Source organism: Bombina bombina, chromosome 8, assembly GCF_027579735.1.
Source record: "Bombina bombina isolate aBomBom1 chromosome 8, aBomBom1.pri, whole genome shotgun sequence".
In the NCBI taxonomy this organism is placed as follows: Eukaryota; Metazoa; Chordata; class Amphibia; order Anura; family Bombinatoridae; genus Bombina; species Bombina bombina.
In genome coordinates this window covers 136020764-136048501 of record NC_069506.1, presented here as the reverse complement: position 1 = coordinate 136048501, position 27738 = coordinate 136020764, and positions in this window count along the sequence as shown.

The following is a 27738-nucleotide window of genomic DNA, read 5'->3' as shown; positions in this document are numbered from 1 at the left end:
CAGCAAAAATTGCAATGTCCTCAGTATAAAGGCTTTTAAATTATCATCATAATTACTAAACATTTGAAGCATGAATTCCATGGCTTCCTACCCTTCTTTATGTGGTATGGCCGAATATAGACCTACCAAATCTATAGTGAGCCAGCTGTAGTTGTCATTCCATATAAGACCCTCAGTCAGTCAAGATAAGCAGACGTTTAGTATCTTTTAAGAAGGATGGTAGTTTCCAAACAATTGGGTTGTAGCAGGGATTCTATACAGTTTGAAAGATTTTCAAACAATGATCCAATCCCTGATACAATCGGACACCCTTTGACGTCCTTAATAGACTTGTGGACCTTTGGTAAATGGTGGAAGATTGGTGTTACCGGTTCTTCCACAAACAGATACTCAAAGGTTACTTGGTCAATCACTCCCATCTCCATCCCATCATTTAACAAATTTCTGAGCTCTCTCCCATAAATCAATGCAGGGTTACCTGTGAGTATTATATAGACCTATCTATCCTCTAGCTGTCTAAATGCTTCTTGGATATAGGAGGACCCTCCTTTATCCAAATTCTTAATCACTATGTCTTCTCTCTCCTTTTGTTGGGTTGTAAGATTCTCCCTATATGTTTTGCCCTCTGAATTAAGTTTCACTTAATCCTCTTCCACTCTTTTGTGAAATTGTTCTAATATATGTCCCCTATTTTGGATAGGGTAAAAAAACATAATTTATGTAAGAATTTAGTTGATAAATTAATTTATTTCATATTGGCAAGAGTCCATGAGCTAGTGACGTATGGGATATACAATCCTACCAGGAGGGGAAAAGTTTCCCAAATCTCAAAATGCCTATAAATACACCCCTCACCACACCCACATTCAGTTTAATGAATAGCCAAGTAGTGGGGTGATAAAGAAAGGAGTAAAAATCATCAACAAAGGAATTTGGAAATAATTGTGCTTTATACAAAAAAATCATAACCACCATAAAAAGGGTGGACCTCATGGACTCTTGCCAATATGAAAGAAATCAATTTATCAGGTAAATTCTTACATAAATTATGTTTTCTTTCATGTTATTGGCAAGAGTCCATGAGCTAGTGACATATGGGATATCAATACCCAAGATGTGGAACTCCACTCAAGAGTCACTAGAGAGGGAGGGATAAAAATAAAAAACAGCCATTTTCCACTGAAAAAAAATCCACAACCCAAATTATAAATGTATTCTTTAATAACAAGAAAAACTTAAAACATCAGCAGAAGAATCAAGCTGAAACAGCTGCCTGAAGAATTTTTCTACCAAAAACTGCTTCTGAAGAAGCAAATACATCAAAACGGTAGAATTTAGTAAATGTATGCAAAGAGGACCAAGTTGCTGCTTTGCAAATCTGATCAACTGAAGCTTCATTCTTAAAAGCCCACAAAGTGAATACGGATCTAGTAGAATGAGCTGTAATTCTCTGAGGCGGGACCTAACCCGACTCCAAATAAGCTTGATGAATCAAAAGCTTTAACCCAGAAGCCAAGGAAATAGCAGAAGCCTTCTGACCTTTCCTAGAACCAGAAAATATAACAAATATACTAGAAGTCTTCCTGAAATCTTTAGTAGCTTCAACATAATATTTCAAAGCTCTCACCACATCCAAAGAATGTAAGGATCTTTCCAAAGAATTCTTAGGATTAGGACACAAAGAAGGGACAGCAATTTCTCTACTAATATTGTTAGAATTCACAACCTTAGGTAAAAATTTAAATGAAGTCCACAAAACCGCCTTATCCTGATGAAAAATCAGAAAAGGAGATTCACAAGAAAGAGCAGATAGCTCAGAAACTCTTCTAGCATTAGAGATGGCCAAAAGGAACAACACTTTGCAAGAAAGTAGTTTAATGTCCAAAGAATGCATAGGCTCAAATGGAGGAGCCTGTAAAGCCCTCAAAACCAAATTAACACTCCAAGGAGGAGAGATTGATTTAATTACAGGCTTGATATGAACCAAAGCCTGTACAAAACAATGAATATCAGGAAGTTTAGCAATCTTTCTGTGAAATAAAACAGAAAGAGCAGAGATTTGTCCCTTTAAGGAGCTTGCAGACAAACCCTTATTCAAACCATCTTGAAGAAACTGTAAAATTCTAGGAATTCTAAAAGAATGCCAAGAGAATTTATGAGAAAAACACCATGAAATGTAAGTCTTCCAAACTCGAGAATAAATCTTCCTAGAGACAGATTTACAAGCTTGTAACATAGTATTAATCACTGAGTCATAGAAACCTCTATGACTTAGCACTAGGCGTTCAATTTCCACACTTCAATTTAATGATTTGAGATACTGATGGAAAAACGGACCTTGAGACAATAGGTCTGGCCTTAACGGAAGTGATACAAAAAGAGGGTTTTTGGTTAAGCACACCACAAAGACTGTTTATATCTTAACACACATATTGTGGGAGTGCTACCAAAGTGACCAAAACAATTACAAAACAACAAAAAAGTATTGGTGCACATCCAACCACTTAAGTCCACATATTTATAGCATATTTATATATACTTCTGTCTGCTAAATATACTTACTTAGTTCAAATAAGATTGGGATAACATCTCACAGAAATTCTTATTGACTTTTATTTATGCTGCAAAAAGTTTTGCCTATTAAATATGCTTTTACATTTTTTAAATAAAGATGGGATCTTAGTCACACAATATGATCATATTCTGCTAAGCCAGTCACCACTTACAAGGTGTCCCACAATAGACTGGTCCTAACACTAATCAGTTTAGCTTTGCTAGGCTGAATCATTCATTTCTAATGTTCAAATACAGAATTACCACACTGAGTGAAATTCCCTAGCTTTATATGTATACCACAATTAAATTGTCTGGAACACACCTGGGCTGGGTGGTGTGCATTAACCAAAGGAGGGGATTTGGTCAACTCCCTATTCAAGAAATACAAAAAGAGGGGTTTTTGTTAAACACACACAAAGACTGTTTATATCTTAACACACATATTGTGGGAGTGCTACCAAAGTGACCAAAACAATTACAAAACAACAAAAAAGTATTGGTGCACATCCAACCACTTAAGTCCACATATTTATAGCATATTTATATATACTTCTGTCTGCTAAATATACTTACTTAGTTCAAATAAGATTGGGATAAACATTTCACAGAAATTCTTATTGACTTATATTTATGCATAGCAGAATATGATCATATTGTGTGACTAAGATCCCATCTTTATTTAAAAAATGTAAAAGCATATTTAATAGGCAAAACTTTTTGCAGCATAAATATGTCAATAAGAATTTCTGTGAGATGTTTATCCCAATCTAATTTGAACTAAGTATATTTAGCAGACAGAAGTATATATAAATATTCTATAAATATGTGGACTTAAGTGGTTGGATGTGCACCAATACTTTTTTGTTGTTTTGTAATTGTTTTGGTCACTTTGGTAGCACTCCCACAATATGTGTGTTAAGATATAAACAGTCTTTGTGGTGTGCTTAACCAAAAACCCTCTTTTTGTATTTCTTGAATAGGGAGTTGACCAAACCCCCTCCTTTGGTTAATGCACACCACCCAGCCCAGGTGTGTTCCAGACAATTTAATTGTGGTATACATATAAAGCTAGGGAATTTCACTCAGTGTGGGAATTCTGTATTTGAACATTAGAAATGAATGATTCAGCCTAGCAAAGCTAAACTGATTAGTATTAACGGAAGTGGCCAAGGTTGGCAACTGGACATCCGAACAAGATGCGCATACCAAAACCTGTGAGGCCATGCTGGAGCAACCAGCAACACAAATGATTGTTCCATGATGATTTTGGAGATCACTCTTGGAATAATAACTAGAGGCGGGAAAATATAAGCAGGTTGATAACACCAAGGAAGTGTCAATGCATCCACTGCTTCCGCCTGAAAATCCCTGGACCTGGACAGGTATCTGGGAAGTTTCTTGTTTAGATGAGAGGCCATCAGATCTATCTCTGGAAGACCCCACATCTGAACAATCTGAGAAAACACATCTGGATAGAGGGACCACTCCCCCGGATGTAAAGTCTGACGGCTGAGATAATCCGCCTCCCAATTGTCTACACCTGGGATATGCAGCGCAGAAATTAGACAGGAGCTGGATTCCGCCCAAGCAAGTATCCAAGATACTTCTTTTATAGATTGGGGACTGTGAGTCCGACCCTGATGATTGACATATGCCACTGTTGTGATATTGTCTGTCTGAAAACAAACTGAAGAGCACTGAGAATTGCACAGAGTTCTAAAATATTGATATCCCCAAACAGCTCCCCAACCTGAAAGACTTGCATCTGTTGTGATCACAGTCCAGGTTGGCCGAACAAAAGAAGCCCTTTGAACTAAACGCTGGTGATTTAACCACCACATCAGAGAGTGTCAAACATTGAGATTTAAGGATATTAATTGTGATATATTTGCATAATCCCTGCACCATTGATTCAGCATACAAAGCTGGAGAGGTCTCATGTGAAAACGAATGGGAATTGCGTCGGATGCTGCAGTCATGAGACCTAAAACTTTCATGCACATAGCCACTGAAGGGAATGACTGAGACTGAAGGTGCGACAGGCTGCAACCAATTTTAAACATCTCTTGTCTGTTAGAGACAGAGTCATGGACACTGAATCTATCTGGAAGCCTAAAAAGGTGACTCTTGTCTGAGGAATCAAGAAACTTTTTGGTAAATTGATCCTCCAACCATGTTTTCGAAGAAACAACACTAGTTGATTTGTGTGAGATTCTGCAGAACATAAAGACTGAGCTAGTACCAAATATCGTCCAAATAAGGAAACACCACAATACTCTGCTCTCTGGTTACAGAGAGCAGGGCACCAAAAACCTTTGAAAAGATTCTTGGAGCTGTTGCTAGGCCAAATGGAAGAGCAACAAATTGGTAATTCTTGTCTAGAAAAGAGAATCTCAGGAACTGATAATGATCTGGATGAAACTGAATATGAAGGTATGCATCCTGCTAGTCTATTGTGGAAATATAATGTCCTTGCTGAACAAAAGGCAGAATAGTCCTTATAGTTACCATCTTAAAAGTTGGTACTCTTACATAACGATTCAAAATTTTCAGATCCAGAACTGGTCTGAATGAATTTTCCTTCTTTGGGACAATGAATAGATTTGAATAAAACCCCAGACTCTGTTCCTGAAAAGGAACTGGCATGATTACCCCTGAAAACACCAGGTCTGAAACACACTTCAGGAAAGCTTGAGCCTTTACTGGATTTGCTGGGATGCGTGAGAGAAAAAATCTTCTCACAGGAGGTCTTACTCTGAATCCTATTCGATATCCCTGAGAGACAATGCTCTGAATCCATTGATTTTGGACAAAATTTATCCAAACATCCTTGAAAAACCTTAATCTGCCCCCTACCAGCTGAGCTGGAATGAGGGCCGCACCTTCATGCGGACTTAGGGGCTGACTTTGGTTTCTTAAATGGATTGGATTTATTCCATTTTGAGGAAGGCTTCCAATTGGAAAAAGATTCCTTGGGGGAAGGATTAGGTTTTTGTTCCTTACTTTTACGAAAGGAACGAAAACGGTTAGAAGCCTTAGATTTACCCTTAGGTCATTTATCCTGAGGCAAAAAACTCCCTTCCCCCCAGTAACAGTTGAAATAATAGAATCCAACTGAGAACCAAATAAATTATTACCTTGGAAAGAAAGAGATAGCAATCTAGATTTAGATGTCATATCAGCATTCCAAGATTTAAGCCACAAAGCTCTTCTAGCTAAAATAGCTAAAGACATGGATCTAACATCAATTTTGATAATATCAAAAATGGCATCACAAATAAAATGATTAGCATTTTGCAGTAGGCGAACAATGCTAGTTAATTCAGAATCCAATTCTTGTTGCGCTAAATTCTCCAACCAAAAAGTTTATGCAGCTTTCCTTAGATAAGATTCAAAGTTTCCTATCTAAAGGATCTTTAAAAGAAGTACTATCTTCCATAGGAATAGTGGTATGTTTAGCAAGAGTAGAAATAGAACCATCAACTTTGGGGATCTTTTCCCAAAACTCTATTGAAATTGCTGGTAAAGGATACAAATTTTTAAACCTTGAAGAAGGAATAAAAGAAGCACCCTGCTTATTCCATTCCTAAGAAATCATATCAGAAATAGCATCAGGAATAGGAAAAACCTCTGGAGTAACTACAGGAGGTTTAAAAACAGAGGCCTAGATTTAGAGTTTGGCGGTAGCCGTGAAAACCAGCGTTAGAGGCTCCTAACGCTGGTTTTAGGCTACCGCCGGTATTTGGAGTCACTCAAAATAGGGTCTAACGCTCACTTTTCAGCCGCGACTTTTCAATACCGCAGATCCCCTTACGTAAATTACGTATCCTATCTTTTCAATGGGATCTTCCTAACTCCGGTATTTAGAGTCGTTTCTGAAGTGAGCGTTAGAGCTCTAACGACAAAACTCCAGCCGCAGAAAAAAAGCAGGAGTTAAGAGCTTTCTGGGCTAACGCCGGTTCATAAAGCTCTTAACTACTGTACCCTAAAGTACACTAACACCCATAAACTACCTATGTACCCCTAAACTGAGGTCCCCCCACATCGCCGCCACTCGTTTTTTTTAACCCCTAATCTGCCGACCGCAAAGCGCCGCCAGCTAAATTATCCCCTATGTACCCCTAATCTGCTGCCCCTAACCCCGCCGACCCCTATATTATATTTATTAACCCCTAACCTGCCCCCCACAACGTCGCCGCCAGCTACTTACAATAATTAACCCCTAATCTGCCGACCGGACCGCACCGCTACTATAATAAAGTTATTAACCCCTAATCCGCCTCACTAACCCTATCATAAATAGTATTAACCCCTAATCTGCCCTCCCTAACATCGCCGACACCTAACTTCAATTATTAACCCCTAATCTGCCGACCGGAGCTCACCGCTACTATAATAAATGGATTAACCCCTAAAGCTAAGTCTAACCCTAACACTAACACCCCCCTAACTTAAATATAATTTACATCTAACGAAATTAATTATCTCTTATTAAATAAATTATTCCTATTTAAAGCTAAATACTTACCTGTAAAATAAATCCTAATATAGCTACAATATAAATTATAATTATATTGTAGCTATTTTAGGATTAATATTTATTTTACAGGCAACTTTGTATTTATTTTAACCAGGTACAATAGCTATTAAATAGTTAAGAACTATTTAATAGTTACCTAGTTAAAATAATAACAAAATTACCTGTAAAATAAATCCTAACCTAAGTTATAATTAAACTTAACACTACCCTATCAATAAATTAATTAAATAAAATACCTACAATTACCTACAATAAAACCTAACACTACACTATCAATAAATAAATTAAATACAATTCCTACAAATAACTACAATGAAATAAACTAACTAAAGTACAAAAAATAAAAAAGAACTAAGTTACAAAAAATAAAAAAATATTTACAAACATCAGAAAAATATTACAACAATTTTAAACTAATTACACCTACTCTAAGCCCCCTAATAAAATAACAAAGACCCCCAAAATAAAAAAATGCCCTACCCTATTCTAAATTAATAAAGTTGAAAGCTCTTTTACCTTACCAGCCCTGAACAGGGCCCTTTGCGGGGCATGCCCCAAGAAAATCAGCTCTTTTGCCTGTAAAAAAAAACATACAATACCCCCCCCAACATTACAACCCACCACCCACATACCCCTAATCTAACCCAAACCCCCCTTAAATAAACCTAACACTAAGCCCCTGAAGATCTTCCTACCTTGTCTTCACCTCAACAGGTATCACCGATCCGTCCTGGCATCCGGTGCTGAAGAGGTCCAGAAGAGGCTCCAAAGTCTTCCTCCTATCCGGCAAGAAGAGGACATCCGGACCGGCAAACATCTTCATCCAAGCGGCATCTTCTATCTTCTTCCATCCGGTGCGGAGCGGGTCCATCTTGAAGCAGCCGACGCGGATCCATCCTCTTCTTTCGGCGTCTCCCGACGAATGACGGTTCCTTAAAGGGACGTCATCCAAGATGGCGTCCCTCGAATTCCGATTGGCTGATAGGATTCTATCAGCCAATCGGAATTAAGGTAAGAATATTCTGATTGGCTGATGGAATCAGCCAATCAGAATCAAGTTCAATCCGATTGGCTGATCCAATCAGCCAATCAGATTGAGCTTGCATTCTATTGGCTGTTCCGATCAGTTTTAGTTAGTTTATTTCATTGTAGTTATTTGTAGGAATTGTATTTAATTTATTTATTGATAGTGTAGTGTTAGGTTTTATTGTAGGTAATTGTAGGTATTTTATTTAATTAATTTATTGATAGGGTAGTGTTAGGTTTAATTATAACTTAGGTTAGGATTTATTTTACAGGTAATTTTGTTATTATTTTAACTTTGTAACTATTAAATAGTTCTTAACTATTTAATAGCTATTGTACCTGGTTAAAATAAATACAAAGTTGGCTGTAAAATAAATATTAATCCTAAAATAGCTACAATATAATTATAATTTATATTGTAGCTATATTAGGATTTATTTTACAGGTAAGTATTTAGCTTTAAATAGGAATAATTTATTTAATAAGAGATAATTAATTTCATTAGATGTAAATTATATTTAAGTTAGGGGGGGTGTTAGTGTTAGGGTTAGACTTAGCTTTAGGGGTTAATCCATTTATTATAGTAGCGGTGAGCTCCGGTCGGCAGATTAGGGGTTAATAATTGAAGTTAGGTGTCGGCGATGTTAGGGAGGGCAGATTAGGGGTTAATACTATTTATGATAGGGTTAGTGAGGCGGATTAGGGGTTAATAACTTTATTATAGTAGCGCTCAGGTCCGCTCGGCAGATTAGGGGTTAATAAGTGTAGGCAGGTGTCGGCGACGTTGAGGGGGGCAGATTAGGGGTTAATAAATATAATATAGGGGTCGGCGGTGTTAGGGGCAGCAGATTAGGGGTACATAGGGATAATGTAAGTTGCGGCGGTTTACGGAGCGGCAGATTAGGGGTTAATAATATAATGCAGGGGTCAGCGATAGCGGGGGCGGCAGATTAGGGGTTAATAAGTGTAAGGTTAGGGGTGTTTAGACTCGGGGTACATGTTAGAGTGTTAGGTGCAGACGTAGGAAGTGTTTCCCCATAGGAAACAATGGGGCTGCGTTAGGAGCTGAACGCGGCTTTTTTGCAGGTTTTAGGTTTTTTTTCAGCTCAAACAGCCCCATTGTTTCCTATGGGGGAATCGTGCACGAGCACGTTTTTGAAGCTGGCCGCGTCCGTAAGCAACTCTGGTATCGAGAGTTGCATTTGCGTTAAAAATGCTCTACGCTCCTTTTTTGGAGCCTAACGCAGCATTTTTTTGGACTCTCGATACCAGAGTTATTTTTATGATGCGACCAGAAAAAAGCCTGCGTAGCTAACGCACCCCCTTGGCCGCCAAACTCCAAATCTAGCTGAGAATTTGTCAAGAGGACTAGTTTCCTCAATATCCAAAGTAATTAACACTTCTTTTAACAAAGAACGAATATACTCCATTTTAAATAAATAATAGATTTGTCAGTGTTAATATCTGAGGAAGGATCTTCTGAATCAGATAGATCCTCATCAGAGGAGGATAATTCATTATGTTGTCGGTCATTTGAAATTTCATCAACCTTATGAGAAGTTTTAAAAGACCTTTTACGTTTATTAGAAGGCGTAAAAGCAGACAGAGCCTTCTGAATAGAATCAGTAACAAATTCTTTAAAATTCATAGGTATATCATGTACATTAGAAGTTGAAGGAACTGCAACCGGCAATGTACTATTACTGATGGACACATTATCTGCATGTAAAAGTTTATCATGACAAATATTACAAATGACATTCGGAGATATAATCTCCACAAGTTTACAACAAATCCACTTAGCTTTGGTAGAACCGATATCAGGCAGCAAAGTTCCAACAGATACTTCTGAGACAGGATCAGATTGAGACATCTTGCAAAATGTAAAAGAAAAAACAACATATAAAGCAAAATTATCAATTTCCTTACATGACAGTTTCAGGAATGGGAAAAAATGCAAATAGCATAGCCCTCTGACATAGAAAAAGGCAAGAGGCAAAAAGCAATGGGGTGATAAAATAATGAAAAAAAATTTGGCCCCAACAACGTCCGTACACTCGCGTCACTAACGACGCAACCTTGTGTAAGGAACTCGGCGTCAACTATGACGCCGGAAATGACGAACTTGCGTCAAAGGACATACTTTCGCGGCAAAAAATTGACGCAATAAAGTCTAGCATTTGGCGCACACGCGGGCCTAATCCTGCCCGCAATTTGCAAGAAAAATGTAGTCAATTTAAACCCCAGGTAAAAAAAAGATTCTTAATATTTTATTTTTCCCAAATATGAAACTGACAGTCTGCAAAAAGGAAATACATGAACCTGACTCATGGCAAATATAAGTACAATACATATATTTAGAACTTTATATTAATGCATAAAGTGCCAAACCATAGCTAAGTTGTCTTAATAAATAAAAACATACTTACTGAAAGACACCCATCCACATATAGCAGATAGCCAAACCAGTACTGAAACAGTTATCAGTAGAGGTAATGGTATATGAGAGTATATTGTCGATCTGAAAAGGGAGGTAGGAGATAAATCTTTAGTGATGTCGCGAATAGTTCGCCAGCGAATAGTTCCCAGCGAACATAGCATGTTCGTGTTCGCTGCGGCGGGCGAACATATGCGATGTTCGATCCGCCCCCTATTCATCATCATTGAGTAAACTTTGACCCTGTACCTCACAGTCAGAAGACACATTACAGCCAATCAGCAGCAGACCCTCCCTCCCAGACCCTCCCACCTCCTGGACAGCATCCATTTTAGATTCATTCGAAAGCTGCATTCTTAGTGAGAGGAGGGACAGTGTAGCTGCTGCTGATTTAATAGGGAAATCGATAGCTAGGCTAGTGTATTCAGTGTCCACTACAGTCCTGAAGGACTCATCTGATCTCTGCTGTAAGAAGAGCACCCCAAAAAGCCCTTTTTAGGGCTAGAACATCAGTCTGCTTTTTTTTTTTTTTCCTGTGTAATCTAATTGCAGTTGCCTGCCTGCCAGCGTGTGTGTCAGGCTCACAGCGTATACTGTGCCCACTTGCCCAGTGCCACCACTCATATCTGGTGTGGCAGGTGGTGGGGGTTGGTCTGTGGGGGGGGTAAGCTACACTACAATTGTGGGGTGGGGGAGGGAAGGGAGCTGTTTGGGAGGGATCAGGGGGTCTGATGTGTCAGGCGGGAGGCTGATCTCTACACTAAAGCTAAAATTAACCCTGCAAGCTCCCTACAAACTACCTAATTAACCCCTTCACTGCTAGCCATAATACATGTGTGATGGGCAGCAGCATTTAGCAGCCTTCTAATTACCAGAAAGCAACGCCAACGTCATATATGTCTGCTATTTCTGAACAAAGGGGATCCCAGAGAAGCATTTACAACCATTTGTGCCATAATTGCACAAGCTGTTTGTAAATAATTTCAGTGAGAAACCTAAAATTGCGAAAAAATTTATTTTTTTATTTTATTTGATCGCATTTGGCGGTGAAATGGTGGCATTAAATATACCAAAATGGGCCTAGATCAATAGTTTGGGTTGTCTACTACACTACACTTAAGCTAAAATTAACTCTACAAGTTCCCTACATGCTCCCTAATTAACCCCTTCACTGCTGGGCATAAAACACGTGTGGTGCACAGTGGCATTTAGCAGCCTTCTAATTACCAAAAAGCAACGCCAAAGCCATATAAGTCTGCTATTTCTGAACAAAGGAATTTATTCAAAAACTCCAAAATCAATGAATTATGGAACAATTCGATATATCTGTGAATTCAGAATCTCTAGTTAGAAGTTTCCTTTATAAATGGGGAATAATAATTAAGAGCTTCTCAATAGAAACTCAGAGACAATTAATTGCGCCGTTTATGGGTACGGATTATATTGAGCTGGCTATTACAAATGAGCAATATTCTTTATAACAGGACGATGAGGTGATAGGTGAAGAAGGGGAGGTTGTTTTTTTTTTTTGTCATTTAGGTTTTTAGTTTATTTATGAAAAATTGCCATAATTAGTACGATGATTGTAATATAGGAATTCTAAGTGTGATGTGAAAATTCCTCTCTGACAGATTAACGGATATATGTATCACTTGGAATCACAAATATTCGTTAAAGAATTATTATTTAACGAAATATTTGTTAAAGAATTATTATTTATTGTAATATGAATATATGTTATATTACTTGTGGAATTATAATTGAATTACATTTTGTATGGCAAACAAGAAATAAAGATATAAAAAAAAAAAAAAAAATCTGAACAAAGGGGATCCCAGAGAAGCATTTACAACTATTTATGCCATAATTGCATAAGTTGTTTGTAAATAATTTCTGTGAGAAACCTAAAGTTTGTGAAAAAGTGAACAATTTTTTTTTATTTGATCGCATTTGGCGGTGAAATGGTGGCATGAAATATACCAAAATGGGCCTAGATCAATACTTTGGGATGTCTTCTAAAAAAAATATATACATGTCAAGGGATTTTCAGGTATTCCTGACAGATATCAGGGTTCCAATGTAACTAGCGCTCATTTTGAAAAAAAGTGGTTTTGAAATAGTGCTTCTTGTATTTATTTCCCTATAACTTGCAAAAATAGCAAAGAACATGTTAACATTGGGTATTTCTAAACTCAGGACAAAATTTAGAAACTATGTAGCATGGTTGTTTTTTGGTTGTTGTAGATGTGTAACAGATTTTGGGGGTCAATGATTTATGCTCTTTATGGATTAAAACCAGACTCTGCATCAACTATGTAATTTTCCATGGGAGTTTTGCCATGGATCCCCCTCCGGCATGCCACAGTCCAGGTGTTAGTACCCTTGAAACAACTTTTCCATCACTATTGTGGCCAGAAAGAGTCCCTGTGGGTTATAAAATTTGCCTGCCTATTGATGTCAATGGCGGTTCGCCCGGTTCGCTCGTTCGTAAACTTTTGCGGAAGTTCGCATTCGCCGTTCGCGAACCCAAATTTTTATGTTTGCGACATCACTAATCTCTACGACCAATAACAGAGAACCTATGAAATAGATCTCCCTTGAGGAAAACCATTGCATCCAATAGGTGATACTCCCTTCACATCCCTCTGACATGAATCGGGCTTCAAAATGCTGTGAAGCGCATGTCAACGTAGAAATCTTAGCAGAAACTTACTTCACCACCTCCATAGGAAGCAAAGTTTGTAAAACTGAATTGTGGGTGTGGTGAGGGGTGTATTTATAGGCATTTTGAGGTTTGGGAAACTTTGCCCCTCCTGGTAGGATTGTATATACCATCCGTCACTAGCTCATGGACTCTTGCCAATTACATGAAAGAAATTGTTTTAGGCTTATAGCCAGTATGTGAACTCTTGGTGTTAACTAATTCATTACTATCTCGCTCTAATTGATATAGAGATAGAAAATCTGTTGCATCATCTACAAGAAAGTGATCATGAGCTACCGTTCTCTCTACCTGACTTGGTGTTTGGCTATTCTGTTGCTCTATATTTTCAATAGAATTTTTTTTTTTTTAGAGTTAAGTGTCGAATAAACTTGTTCACATCTATTAATGTTTCAAACACATTAAAGTCAGTGGAGGTAACGTAGTTCAACCCTAGTTTCAGAACTTCCAATTCTTGTTCACCAAGTTTAGCTGAGGATAGATTAATAACCTTTAGACTTTGTATATGTTGTGCTTGCCTCTCCTGAGTGTATATCGTTCTCTCTGATTCAAGGGCTGTTGACCCCCTTGTAATGACTGGGATTAGTTTTTCCCTCCTCTTCCCCCTCCTCCATGTCCAGCCCCTGCCTCGTTAAAAATCTGTTGCTTTTCTGTGTATATACCATGTTTGGGATTGGTTTCACTCCCCAAGGCCCTGACATATATATTTCTGTGGGTATATTTAACATTTTGTTTAAGTATTCCACCATTAGCAGTGGTAGGTAAAGGATGGGCTATTATTGGGAGCTATAAGCCTACCACAGGCCCATCATCAGTGTCATAATTAGGCCCAGCCTCATTAGATGAGGGGCCACTGGTCATAAAGTCCACAAAATCTTGGACATCTTCATAATTGGAGTCGGGATCAGTATCTGAAAAGGTTACTTGCTTCTTGACCGACATACTTTGTTAGCTAGTATGATCTTTTAAATCAGTGTCATCTCCTCTTCTCTGTCATCTTTGTCATCTATTCCTCCTATTCTGTTGTGGCTTAATTTGATAGACTCTGTTATTGGTATAGTCCTCAGAATCCCTAGAGAACTTCCGGAACTTCAATTTATCTATGTCCCTCTTCATATTATCCACAGTTTGTCTCAGTAGATTATCTAGCTTCTCATAATGACTATGATCCAAAAACTGGTTTAAGTCCTTTTGAATGAGTTCTTTTTGCTTTCTGGCTTATTTAAGTTTCTGTTCCTTATGTCTAATGATTAAATGCATTAGCCTTATGTAACACTCAGTAAGTATGTCATTCCATTCTTGCAAAAAGGCATCATATATTACCATCAGGCCTCATGGTGTCATTTTAATGTCCACATATTTTTCCAAGATCTCTTATCCCACCAAACTTGGTATTCTTTTATCAATGCTCTTTCCATAAGCAAAAACACCTCTGATATTTCTTTAATCTCCTTATCAGGGTTAAATGTGTCTTTAAGTGTTGGTCTGCTTTTTTCTAATTCCTCCAGGGACAACAATGAATAAAAATTGTTTGTGGCCATGATTATGACAATTATCTTTAGTATCCCACTCCTAAGTTTTGGTTATTTGGGAGTAATTGTCTATTATTTGTGCTTAATCAAAGCGTATAGGCTCTAGTTATAGTCCCACAGTGTCTAAAATAACAAATTTCTTCTTTAAATTATGTAGTGGCTATAAATCGATCCACTAAGGTAATATATAAATCAACCAATGATAAGTGCAGGAATGTCATAATTACTTTGCCGCTCTTAGTGACACCTACGTCATTGCATACAAGCGGTACATTGATGACCTCTTACTGGTATGGTCAGGGACTGAATCTGAATATCATCAGTGTGTGGATTTTTTAAACCATAATAGAGAGGGTCTCCAATTTACTGCTGTATACAATACATACAAGGTGGCTTACCTTGACGTAGAATTGGAAGGCGATACAATGGAAAAAAGAGTGATTTCATCACTATATGTCAAACAAATTACCACTAATGCCATCCTCGCCACATGAACTATGGAGTGGCTAAGGGGCAGTTCATAAGAATTAAGAGGAACTGCTCGGAAGAGGAAGAGTTTCTGGCTGAAAGCAGGACATATTATGGAGTAAACTTAAAGCCAGGGGATACCCAGATGGGCCAATCAGAAAGGCATATATGGAGGTCCTGAAAATACAGAGAACACACCTAATTAAAACCCAAATTGAGTAGAAAGAGTGTAAATAACAAACAGAGAAGTGAGATTTCTTTTATTACCACTTATTCCAATAAATATTCGGAAGCGTGTAATATCATTAAGAGAAATCTACCTATCCTTAAAGCAGATGAATTGCTCAAAAATGTTATAAATAAGGGTTGCTGTTTTGTCTCTAAAAGGAATATAACAATAGGGAATCTGGTTTCACCCAGTGCATTAAGAAAACCTAAGAAACAGAGCAGCTGGCTTACCTGTAAAGGTAATTTTAAGTGCGGAACACATAGCTGCATAGCATGTAATCATACATTGACAAGCAAGGTGTTTCAGTCACTCTATATACAACAGGTTTTTGATTGTAACTTCTGTACCAATTGTCGATCAGAATACGCAGTGTATATGATAACCTGTACCTTGAGTGAAAAACAATATGTTGGGGTACGACACGGGAGACCCGGGTCAGGATACGTGAACATCTGAATGACATATAAAGAGGCAGGATGGTAACAGGTGCATCAAAACACTTTATTTATGAACATGAAGGCAATGTAAAGACATTCACCTGGATGGTTATAGATCTAATCTCTTCTAAACCTAGGGGTGGCAGCTGAATCACAGAATTATACAAAAAGTAAGCATTCTGGATTTTTAAATTACACACACGTAGGCTACTAGGTATGAATATTGAGGGGGATCTAATTAACTACTGGCAATCCCTATATAGTCAGCTTTTCCATAAGAGGTTATCATTTATTTATTTATTTCTTAATACTCAAATATATTTCTTACTTAGTGAAGCCACATTGATCCATGGATCGAGATTTTAGAGTATAGAAAGTAAGTAGCTATCAGTTAAAACCAATGACCTTATCACCTCTCTGCATATAAATGTAACATTGCATTTTTTGGTTGTATATATGGCGACTGGATTATAGAGATTTATTATACATAGGATTACTATGTTTATCCACATGCAAACTTCTGAATATATTATTACTGATTACTATGTATCGGTAAATACATTAACAAATATATATATATATGTATATATTGGAAGTAGTCAAGTAATAAATTGACATAATTAATCAGCTTTAGTTAGCATCATATGCATCTGTAAAATATACTAAGAACACACTATTTGAGTACCATACTATTTATATGTATTTGTCAGAATTTTTCAACATAAATAGGATAATAGTACATAGGGTTCCAGCACTCAATAGATATTGAGCTACAACTTGATGCGAATATCCTTAGGGGTAGGGAGTGCGATATCTTTAACTCCAGGGACAGGTATTAGAGCATGTGCTGGGACTACCAATCAGATTGTGAGGAGGTGTATAAAATCTCCCAGGTGTTAGAGACAATTAGATTCTATGAATAAGGCCACTTGGGGCCGAAACGCATCAGACTAGTCTGTCCAAGTCTGTGCCTTTGTTTTATTACATTTGTGAGCCATGTTTTAATTAGTTTTGGAATAAAGAAAGTTTTTTAATCATACCGGCTTTTGGACTATATATATATATATATATATATATATATATATATATACATACATACATACATACATACATACACACACACACACACACATATTATTGCCTTGTGGCTTCATACAATGTATTAATATAATTATATTATTCTCATGCCTCTTTCATACATTTTTGTATATTTTATAACTGCCAGTGCCAAATTTCTTTTTTAGGTAAGTTATGGAGCCCAAGATCGAGTCTTTGACAATAAGTTATTATTTCCATCATTTTATCGAACTATATCTAGTGAACATACAGTGTTCAAAGGAATCAGTCAGCTTCTCTATCACTTTGGTTGGACTTGGGTTGGTCTTGTTATAGGTGGCGATGAAAGTTATGAAAGAGCCGGGCAAGAGATGAAAAATGAGCTGCTAACAAATGGAATATGCATTGAATACACAATACTTTACAAAGATAGTGCAGATGTCATAAACATTTTCCAAACAATGAAAATCTCATCTACCAAAATCATCATTGCATTCACAAATAGCTTCAGCCTTGCTGAAATGATATTTTCAGCATATGCCTTTCAGATATATTCAAAAGTATGGATAACAACTAACTCCATATATGGTTCTTTTCTACCATTGGGTATAGTTGAAAAGACCTTTTTATTTTATATTTCAATACGTAAAGGAGAGATCCCAGGTTTCAACGACTTTCTTTACAATAACTATCCTTCTACATTACCAGATAATATATTCACAGCTAGTTTTTGGTATTCTACATTTAAATGTCTACCTTTAAATAATAGCATGTATAGGGAAAGATGGCGTCAAACAACAATTTGTACTGAAAATGAGATTCTTAAAAACTTTGACTCACTATCTGATACCCATAGGATTACATATGCTGTTTACAGGGCTGTATATGCACTGGCTTATTCGTTACATGACATGCTTTCTTTCATGAAAATTAAGAATATTTCTGTTGATGGACCTAATCTGAAAAAGGTTTTTCAAGCTTTTAAGGTAAATAAAAAAAACTGAAAAATATAATGTTGTTCAGGACAGGTAAATATTTTGTCTTGTGCATTATAGAAGTTGGTAATAACCTATGAGAAGTCTGATTTCAGTAGAATGTGGCATAACTCATTTTGGTAAAGTATAAATAATCTTACACTAACCCAAACTCTCTTAATGTAGAAAATAAATAAATAATAACAATACATTATTCTGGGCTAGAAAACTATTTAAGCACAACAACACTAGCACTGTTAAGCACTAACATTGCTGAAGTTAAATAAAAACTCTCAATTTTTCCCTAATATTCCAAGTTGAAAGTAATATATTAGTGTTTGAGTTAAGTTTTAAGGCGCACTAACTTTTGGAGATCAGATGTTATGGGCACGCTTCTATGGGGGCACACTGAAAAACTCAGGTCAACTATTTTAGTTTCCATTGTAGCAAGATAGATCCAGCTGCATTCCAATGAAATGTTGTAATCTATCCACTATAGGAATGTGTTCAGTAAATCCAACCATACTTATGTGGCTATATAAGGCAAACCAGTGTGTATCTCAGAAATAGATTTATGGCATGCAATCAAAAGGAAAAAATAAACTGAAGTGGTATTTTGGGGTCTTTTGCTAGATAGCCTTTTATTTTAAGTTATTTATTAGAGAAGTTCAGGAGCAGAGAAAAGGTGAGGTGGCTTTGTTGGGCTCTAGACACAGTACAACTTGGAGACCAACCTTGAGAAAATGGCAACATTATTATTGTACCAGCACTAAGCTGAAGGTGCACTAAACTGAAGGTTAAATAGTAGGGTTCTTCACTTACTATTAATCTATGTTTTTCTATTGAAATATTAGCTTAAAACACTGCACAGACACACACAAATAAACATAAATACATATATTCACACATACATGGATAACTACATAGAGATATGCATAAAAATAAATACATACACATATACTTACATACATACAGACTGAGATAGGTATATAGATATATACATAAAAATACACATACATATATGATATTGATACACACACACACATATATACATACATACATACATACATACAAATGGATCAAGCCTAGGAACCAAGTCAGGGTCTCTCCCCATCCTGGGTCTCTAATATAGTCAAACAATCGGCTAGATTGCGATGTCCTAACGCTGCTTTTTAATGCCCACTGGTATAACGAGTCTTGCAGGTACAGGTGTACCGCTCACTTTTTTGGCCAGACTTGGAAATACCGCAAATCCACATACGTAAATTGCGTATCCTATTTTTTCAATGGGACTTGCATAGTGCCAGTATTACGAGTCTGAGAAAAAGTGAGCGGTAGACCCACTCCTGTCAAGACTGGTATCGCATTGTAAAATCAGTAGCTAAGAGTTTTACTACAACGCCGTAGCATAAAACTCTTAACTAAAGTGCTAAAAAGTACACTAACATCCATAAACTACCTATTAATCCCTAAACTGAGGCCCCCCCACATCGCAAACACTAAAATACAATTTTTAACCACTAATCTGCTGAACCAGACATCACCGCCACTATAATAAATATATTAACCTCTAAACCGCCGCCCCAACGTCGCTGCCACTATATTAAAGTTATTAACCCCTAACACCCCCTAACTTAAATATAATTTAAATAAATCTAAATAAAAATAACTATCATTAACTAAATTATTCCTATTTAAAACTAAATACTTACCTATAAAATAAACCCTAAAGGCTAGATTTAGAGTTGGGCGGTAGCCATCAAAACCAGCGTTAGAGGCTCCTAACGCTGGTTTTTACCGCCCTCTGGTATTTGGAGTCAGTCAGGAAAGGGTCTAACGCTCACTTTGCAGTAGCGACTTTTCCATACCGCAGATCCCCCTACGCCATTTGCGTATCCTATCTTCTCAATGGGATCTTTCTAACGCAGGTATTTAGATTCTTGGCTGAAGTGAGCGTTAGAAAAAAGTCAGTAGTTAAGAGCTTTCTGGGCTAATGCCGGTTTATAAAGCTCTTAACTACTGTGCTCTAAAGTACACTAACACCCATAAACTACCTATGTACCCCTAAACCGAGGTCCCCCCAATTGGCCGCCACTCTAATTAAATTTTTTAACCCCTAATCTGCCGTCTGCACGCCGCCGCAAGTTAAATTATACTTATGTGCCCTTAATCTGCTGCCCCTAACACTGCCGACCCCTATATTATATTTATTAACCCCTAATCTGCCCCCCTCAACGTCGCCTCCACCTGCCTACACTTATTAACCCCTAATCTGCCGACCGGACCGCGCCGCTATTATAATAAAGTTATTAACCCCTAATCCGCCTCACTCCCGCCTCAATAACCCTATAATAAATAGTATTAACTCCTAATCTGCCCACCCTAACATTGCCGACACCTAACTTCAAGCATTAACCCCTAATCTGCCGACCGGAGTTCACCGCTACTATAATAAATGTTTTAACCCCTAAAGCTAAGTCTAACCCTAACACTAACACCCCCCTAAATTAAATATAATTTAAATCTAACGAAATAAATTAACTCTTATTAAATAAATTATTCCTATTTAAAGCTATATACTTACCAGTAAAATAAACCCTAATATAGCTACAATATAAATTATAATTATATTGTAGCTATTTTAGGATTAATATTTATTTTACAGGCAACTTTGTAATTATTTTAACCAGGTACAATAGCTATTAAATAGTTCATAACTATTTAATAGTTACCTAGTTAAAATAATTACAAAATTACTTGTAAAATAAATCCTAACCTAAGTTACAATTAAACACTACACTATCAATAAATTAATTAAATAAAATACCTACAATTACCTACAATTAAACCTAACACTACACTATCAATACATTAATTAAATAAAATACCTACAAATAACTACAATGAAATAAACTAACTAAAGTACAAGAAATAAAAAAGAACTAAGTTACAAAAAATAAAAAAATATTACAACGATTTTAAACTAATTACACCTACTCTAAGCCCCCTAATAAAATAACAAAGACCCACAAAATAAAAAAATGCAATATCCTATTCTAAATTAAAAAAGTTCAAAGCTCTTTTACCTTACCAGCCCTGAAACGGGCCCCAAAGAATTCAGCTCTGTTGCCTGTAAAAAAAAAAAAAACATACAATACCCCCCACAACATTACAACCCACCACCCACATACCCCTAATCTAACCCAAACCCCCATTAAATAAACCTAACACTAAGCCCCTCAAGATCTCCCTACCTTGTCTTCACCTCACCGGGTTCAGCGATCGGTCCAGAAGAGGGTCCGAAGTCTTGATCCAAGCGGCGGCTGAAGAACTCCATCATCGGGCTGAAGTCGGAAGTCCATCATCGGGATGAAGTCTTCTATCAAGCCGCATCTTCAATCTTCTTTCTTCCGGAGCAGAGCCATCTTCTTCCCAGCCGACGCGGAACCAACCTCTTCAAGCGACGCCTACTCACCGAATGACGGTTCCTTTAAATGACGTCATCCAAGATGGCGTCCCTCGAATTCCGATTGGCTGATAGGATTCTATCAGCCAATCGGAATTAAGGTAGGATCCGATTGGCTGATCCAATCAGCGAATCAGATTGAGCTCGCATTCTATTGGCTGTTCCGATCAGCCAATAGAATGCAAGCTCAATCTGATTGGCTGATTGGATCAGCCAATCGGATTGAACTTAAATCTGATTGGCTGATTCCATCAGCCAATCAGAATATTCCTACCTTAATTCCGATTGGCTGATAGAATCCTATCAGCCAATCGGAATTCGAGGGACGCCATCTTGGATGACGTAATTTAAAGGAACCATCATTCGGCGAGTAGGCGTCGCTTAAAGAGGTTGGATCTGCGTCAGCTGGGAAGAAGATGGCTCTGCTCCGCTCCGGAAGAAAGAAGATTGAAGATGCGGCTTGATAGAAGACTTCATCCCGATGATGAGGTGAAGACAAGGTAGGGAGATCTTCAGGGGCTTAGTGTTAGGTTTATTTAAGGGGGGTTTGGGTTAGATTAGGGGTATGTGGGTGGTGGGTTGTGATGTTGGGGGGGGTATTGTATGGGGTTTTTTTTACAGGCAAAAGAGCTGAATTCTTTGGGGCATTTCCCGCAAAGGGCCCTTTTCAGGGCTGGTAAGGTAAAAGAGCTGTGAACTTTTTTAATTTAGAATAGGGTAGGGCATTTTTTTATTTTTGGGGGCTTTGTTATTTTATTAGGGGGCTTAGAGTAGGTGTAATTAGTTTAAAATTGTTGTAATATTTTTCTAATGTTTGTAAATATTTTTTTATTTTTTGTAACTTAGTTCTTTTTTATTTTTTGTACTTTAGTTAGTTTATTTCATTGTAGTTATTTGTAGGTATTTTATTTAATTAATTTATTGAAAGTGTAGTGTTAGGTTTAATTGTAGGTAATTGTAGGTAGTTTATTTAATTTATTGATAGTGTAGTGTTAGGTTTAATTGTAACTTAGGTTAGGATTTATTTTACAGGTAATTTTGTAATTATTTTAACTATTTTAGCTATTGAATAGTTATTAACTATTTAATAGCTATTGTACCTGTTTAAAATAATTACAAAGTTACCTGTAAAATAAATATTAATCCTAAACTAGCTACAATATAATTATAATTTATATTGTAGCTATATTAGGGTTTATTTTACAGGTAAGTATTTAGCTTTAAATAGGAATAAGTTATTTAATAAGAGTTAATTTATTTCGTTAGATTTAAATTATATTTAACTTAGGGGGGTGTTAGTGTTAGGGTTAGACTTATCTTTAGGGGTTAATCCATTTATTAGACTAGCGGCGAGATCCGATCGGCAGATTAGGGGTTAATTATTGTAGGTAGCTGGCGGCGACGTTGTGGGGGGGCAGATTAGGGGTTAATAAATATAATATAGGGGTCGGCGGTGTTAGGGGCAGCAGATTAGGGGTACATAGGTATAATGTAGGTTGCGGCGGTATATGGAGCGGCAGATTAGGGGTTAAAAAAAAATGTAGGTGTCAGCGATAGCGGGGGCGGCAGATTAGGGGTTAATAAGTTTAAGGTTAGGGGTGTTTAGACTCAGGGTACATGTTAGGGTGTTAGGTGCAGACCAGTGATGTGCAGTCACTAGAGGCTGGTGAGGCAGTGCTTCACCTCTCATATGGGCAAAAATATATATTTTTTTATTGGCTTTAAAAAAACAAAATTGTAATTTTTTTTCCCCAGCATTTTTTTTTCTCATAGCTATATGTTGTGCAATGGAGAGGCACAAGCAGGTCTGCCCACCATTACACAACATGCTGCGCCATCTGCTGGATGAAAGTGGTTAAGATCATTGCATGGCCCATAAGTGCTTTATTTGAGGCAGTCCTATTTGGGCTGAACCAATCCAGCGAGAGGCATTAGTAAGTGGAACATAGGGTTGGGGCTGGATGTTAAATCATATAAAACAAAACAAAAACGGAAAAAAAACAACTTTCATAAATTTTGTTGCTGTCCTGTGAACCTGCCAGCTTTTGCTAAAGTGAAAAAGAGAGTTCTGTTCTTCCCCTCTAAGTGCAGTGGAATGTGCCACTGTCACTTCCTGAATCCTTACAGAGCAGGAAAAGAGGCACAGAGAGCAGTGTTTCAGCTACATCTTATTAAAGTAAGATTTAACTGAAAGGGATTCTGTTAGTGAAAATGATAATTTAATGAATGTGGTTTAGTGTTTTTTTACTCTTTTACAGCAGGGTCGTTTTTGTATTTTGTTTACTTTACACCCACTAACTTAGCAGCTTGCCTCTTTACTTCACACTAAATTATAGACAAATTTTCTGAACTCTCTGTAGCTCTGCTGTTTTATTACTTTAAAATGCAGTGGTCCCCCCCCTTCTGTGTGTGTGTGTGTGTGTGTGTGTGTGTCTCTCTCTATCTATCCATCTCTCTCCTTATGTGTTGTTCTCCCCCATGGTCTCTTTCTCTCTCTCTGTCTCTCTTCCTCCCCCTCTGACTCTCATCCCTTATGTAATGAAAGAATCTATAAGCATAATTTGAAGCAGTAAAGTAAAAAGTATGTTTTAAACATATTTTAATGGGCATGGATTTCTAGATCTCATAATCAGAGCAAGCATTGTGTTATCTGGCAAGAGTTTCTGTTACAATCCTTTTAGACTAAAATCAGATGTTTACTAAGTTGACCAGTTTTCCAAGACACCATTTAAAGGGACATGAAACCCATATGAAACCCATATGCAAATTTAAATAACTTTCCAATTTACATCTAATATCTAATTTTCTTCATTCTTTTGATGTCCTTTGTTGAAAATCATATCTAAATATGCTCAGTAGCTGCTGATTGGTGGCTGCACATAGATACCTCATGTGATTGGCTCACCCATGTGCATTGCTATTTCTTCAACAAAGGATATCTAAAGAATGAAGGCGTATCCTAGCCACTGCCTCACCAGCCTCTGACGTCACTGCACGTCACTGGTGCAGACATAGGAAGTGTTTCCCCATAGTAAACAATGGGGCTGCGTTAGGAGCTGAACGCTGCTTTTTTGCAGGTGTTAGGTTTTTTTTTCAACTCAAACGGCCCCATTGTTTTCTATGGGGGAATCGTGCACGAGCACGTTTTTTAAGCTGGCCGCGTCCGTAAGCAACGCTGGTATTTAGAGTTGCAGTGGCGGTAAATATGCTCTACGCTCCCTTTTTTGGAGCCTAACGCAGCCATTCTGTGAACTCTAAATACCAGCGGTATTTAAAGGTGCAGGGGAAAAAAAGCATGTGTAGCTAACGCACCCCTTTGGCCGCAGAGCTCTAAATCTAGCCGTAAGATAGCTACAATATAACTAAAGTACAAAAAACACAAACACTAAAATTACAGAAAATAATAAACAAATTACAAGATTTTTAAACTAATTACACCTAATCTAATCCCCTTAACAAAATAAAAAAGCCCCCCAAAATAAAAAAAGCCCTACGCTACAGTAAATTACAAATAGCGCTTAAAAGGGCCTTTTGCGGGGCATTGCCCCAAAGTAATCAGCTCTTTTACCTGTACCCACCACCCACACAACCAACCCTACTCTAAAACACACCCAATACCCCCTTAAAAAAACTAACACTAACCCCTTGAAGATCACCTTACAGGGAGAAGTATTGATCCAACCGGACCAAAGTCCTCAACAAAGCCGAGAGAAGTCTTCCTCCAAGCCGGCGAAGTAGTCCTCCAGACGGGCAGACGGTCTTCATCCAGACGGCATCTTCTATCTTCATCCATCCGGCACGGAGCTTATCCATCTTCAAGACATCCGGCGCGGAGCATCCTCTTCCAACGAAGTCTTCTTACTAAATGACGGTTCATTTAAGTGACGTCATCCAAGATGGCATCCCTTCAATTCCGATTGGCTGATAGAATTCTATCAGCCAATCGGAATTAAGGTAGAAAAAATCCTATTGGCTGATGCAATCAGCCAATAGGATTGAGCTGGCATTCTATTGGCTGATTGGAACAGCCAATAGAATGCCAACTCAATCCTATTGGCTGATTGGATCAGCCAATAGTATTGAAGTTCAATCCTATTGGCTGATTGCATCAGCCAATAGGATTTTTTCTACCTTAATTTCGATTGGCTGATAGAATTCTATCAGCCAATCGGAATTGAAGGGACACCATCTTGGATGATGTCAATTTAATGGAACCTTCATTCAGTCTTAGCCGTCGTTAGAAGAGGATGCTCCATGTCAGATGTCTTGAAGATGGACCCGCTCCGCGCCTGATGGATGAAGATAGAAGATGCCGTCTGGATGAAGACTTCTGCCCGTCTGGAGGACCACTTCGCCCGGCTTGGATGAAGACTTCTCCCGGTAAGGTGATCTTCAAGGGGTTAGTGTAAGGTTTTTTTTTAAGGGGTATTGGTGGGTTTTAGAGTAGGGTTGGTTGTGTGGGTGGTGGGTTTTAATGTTGGAGGGGGATTTGTAAAAAAAATTTACAGGTAAAAGAGCTGATTACTTTGGGGCAATGCCCCGCAAAAGGCGCTTTTAAGGGCTATTTGTAATTTAAGGTAGTGTAGGGCTTTTTTATTTTGGGGGGCTTTTTTATTTTGTTAAGGGGATTAGATTAGGAGTAATTAGTTAAAAAATCTTGTAATTTGTTTATTATTTTCTGTAATTTAGTGGGGGGGTTTGTACTTTAGATAATTTAATTTAATTGTATTTAATTTATTGAAATAATTTAATTATAGTGTATTGTTAGGTGAAATTGTAACTAAGGTTAGGTTTTATTTTACAGGTACTTTTGTATTTATTTTAGCTAGTTAGTTATTAAATAGTTAATAACTATTTAATAACTATTCTACCTAGTTAAAATAAATAGAAACTTGCCTGTAAAATAAAAATAAATCCTAAAATAGCTACAATGTAACTATTAGTTATACTGTAGCTATCTTATGGTTTATTTTATAGGTAAGTATTTAGTTTTAAATAGGAATAATTTAGTTAATTATAGTAATTTTATTTAGATTTCTTTTAATTATATTTAAGTTAGGAGGTGTTAGGTTTAGGGTTAGGCTTAGGTTTAGGGGTTAATAACTTTAATATAGCGGCGGCGATGTTGGGGGCAGCAGATTAGGGGTTAATAAATGTAGGTAGGTGGCGTCGATGTTAGGGCCAGCATATTAGGGGTTAATATTTAAGTAATGTTTGCGAGGCGGGAGTGCGTTTAGGGGTTAATATGTTTATTATAGTGGCAGCGACATTGGGGGCAGCAGATTAGGGGTTACTAAATGTAATGTAGGTGTCAGCGATGTCGGGGGCAGCAGATGAGGGGTTCATAAGTATAATGTAGGTGGCGGCGGTGTCCGGAGTGGCAGATTAGGGGTTAATAATTATAATGTAGGTGTTGGGGATGTCGGGGGTGGCAGATTAGGGGTTAATAAGTGTTTAGATTAGGGGTGTTTAGACTTGGTGTTCATGTTAAGTTGTTAGGTGTAGACATAAATTTTATTTCCCCATAGGAATCAATGGAGCTGCGACTTTTTTTCAGCCGGCTCTCCCCGTTGATTCCTATGGGGAAATCGTGCACAAGCACGTTACACCAGCTCACCACTAATGTAAGCAGCGCTGGTATTGGAGTGCGGTAATGATGAAAAATTTTGCTCAATGCTCACTTCTTGTCTGGTTTGTAAAAACCCGTAATACCAGCGCTGTCTGTAAGTGAGCGGTGAGCATAAACTGCTCGTTAGCACCGCATAGCCTCTAATGCAAAACTTGCCGAATGCAAGCACTCAAACAAACTGGTAACCTCCCAAGGATGCACAAGTTTATGTAATCTCCCATGATACATACAAAACACAGAAGTTGACTACACTCTCAGACTGGACCAGGTACATGTCACATGACTATGCAAAATGCACAGCCCTGGGTGCTCAATAGCACTCTCAGGTAACTGTAATTTTCCACATGGCTTTGCACCCAGTCTTGTCTAGGGTTTAAATGCCTGGTACTCTAGAGATTACAGAATTAATGTAACCCACTTGTAATCTAACCTTATACATAAATATATATATATATATATATATATATATATATATAAATATATGGGTGTGTACAGATGTATTTACAGACATATATCCTATATAATAAAAGGCCAGGTATGTTTGTCAGATGCAATCATGTGCAGTAGAGACTGCATGAGGACAAACATACCTGTAGGCCCATTTATCAAGCTCCATATGGAGCTTGAAGGGCCGTGTTTCTGGCGAGTCTTAGCCCTGGGTGCTCA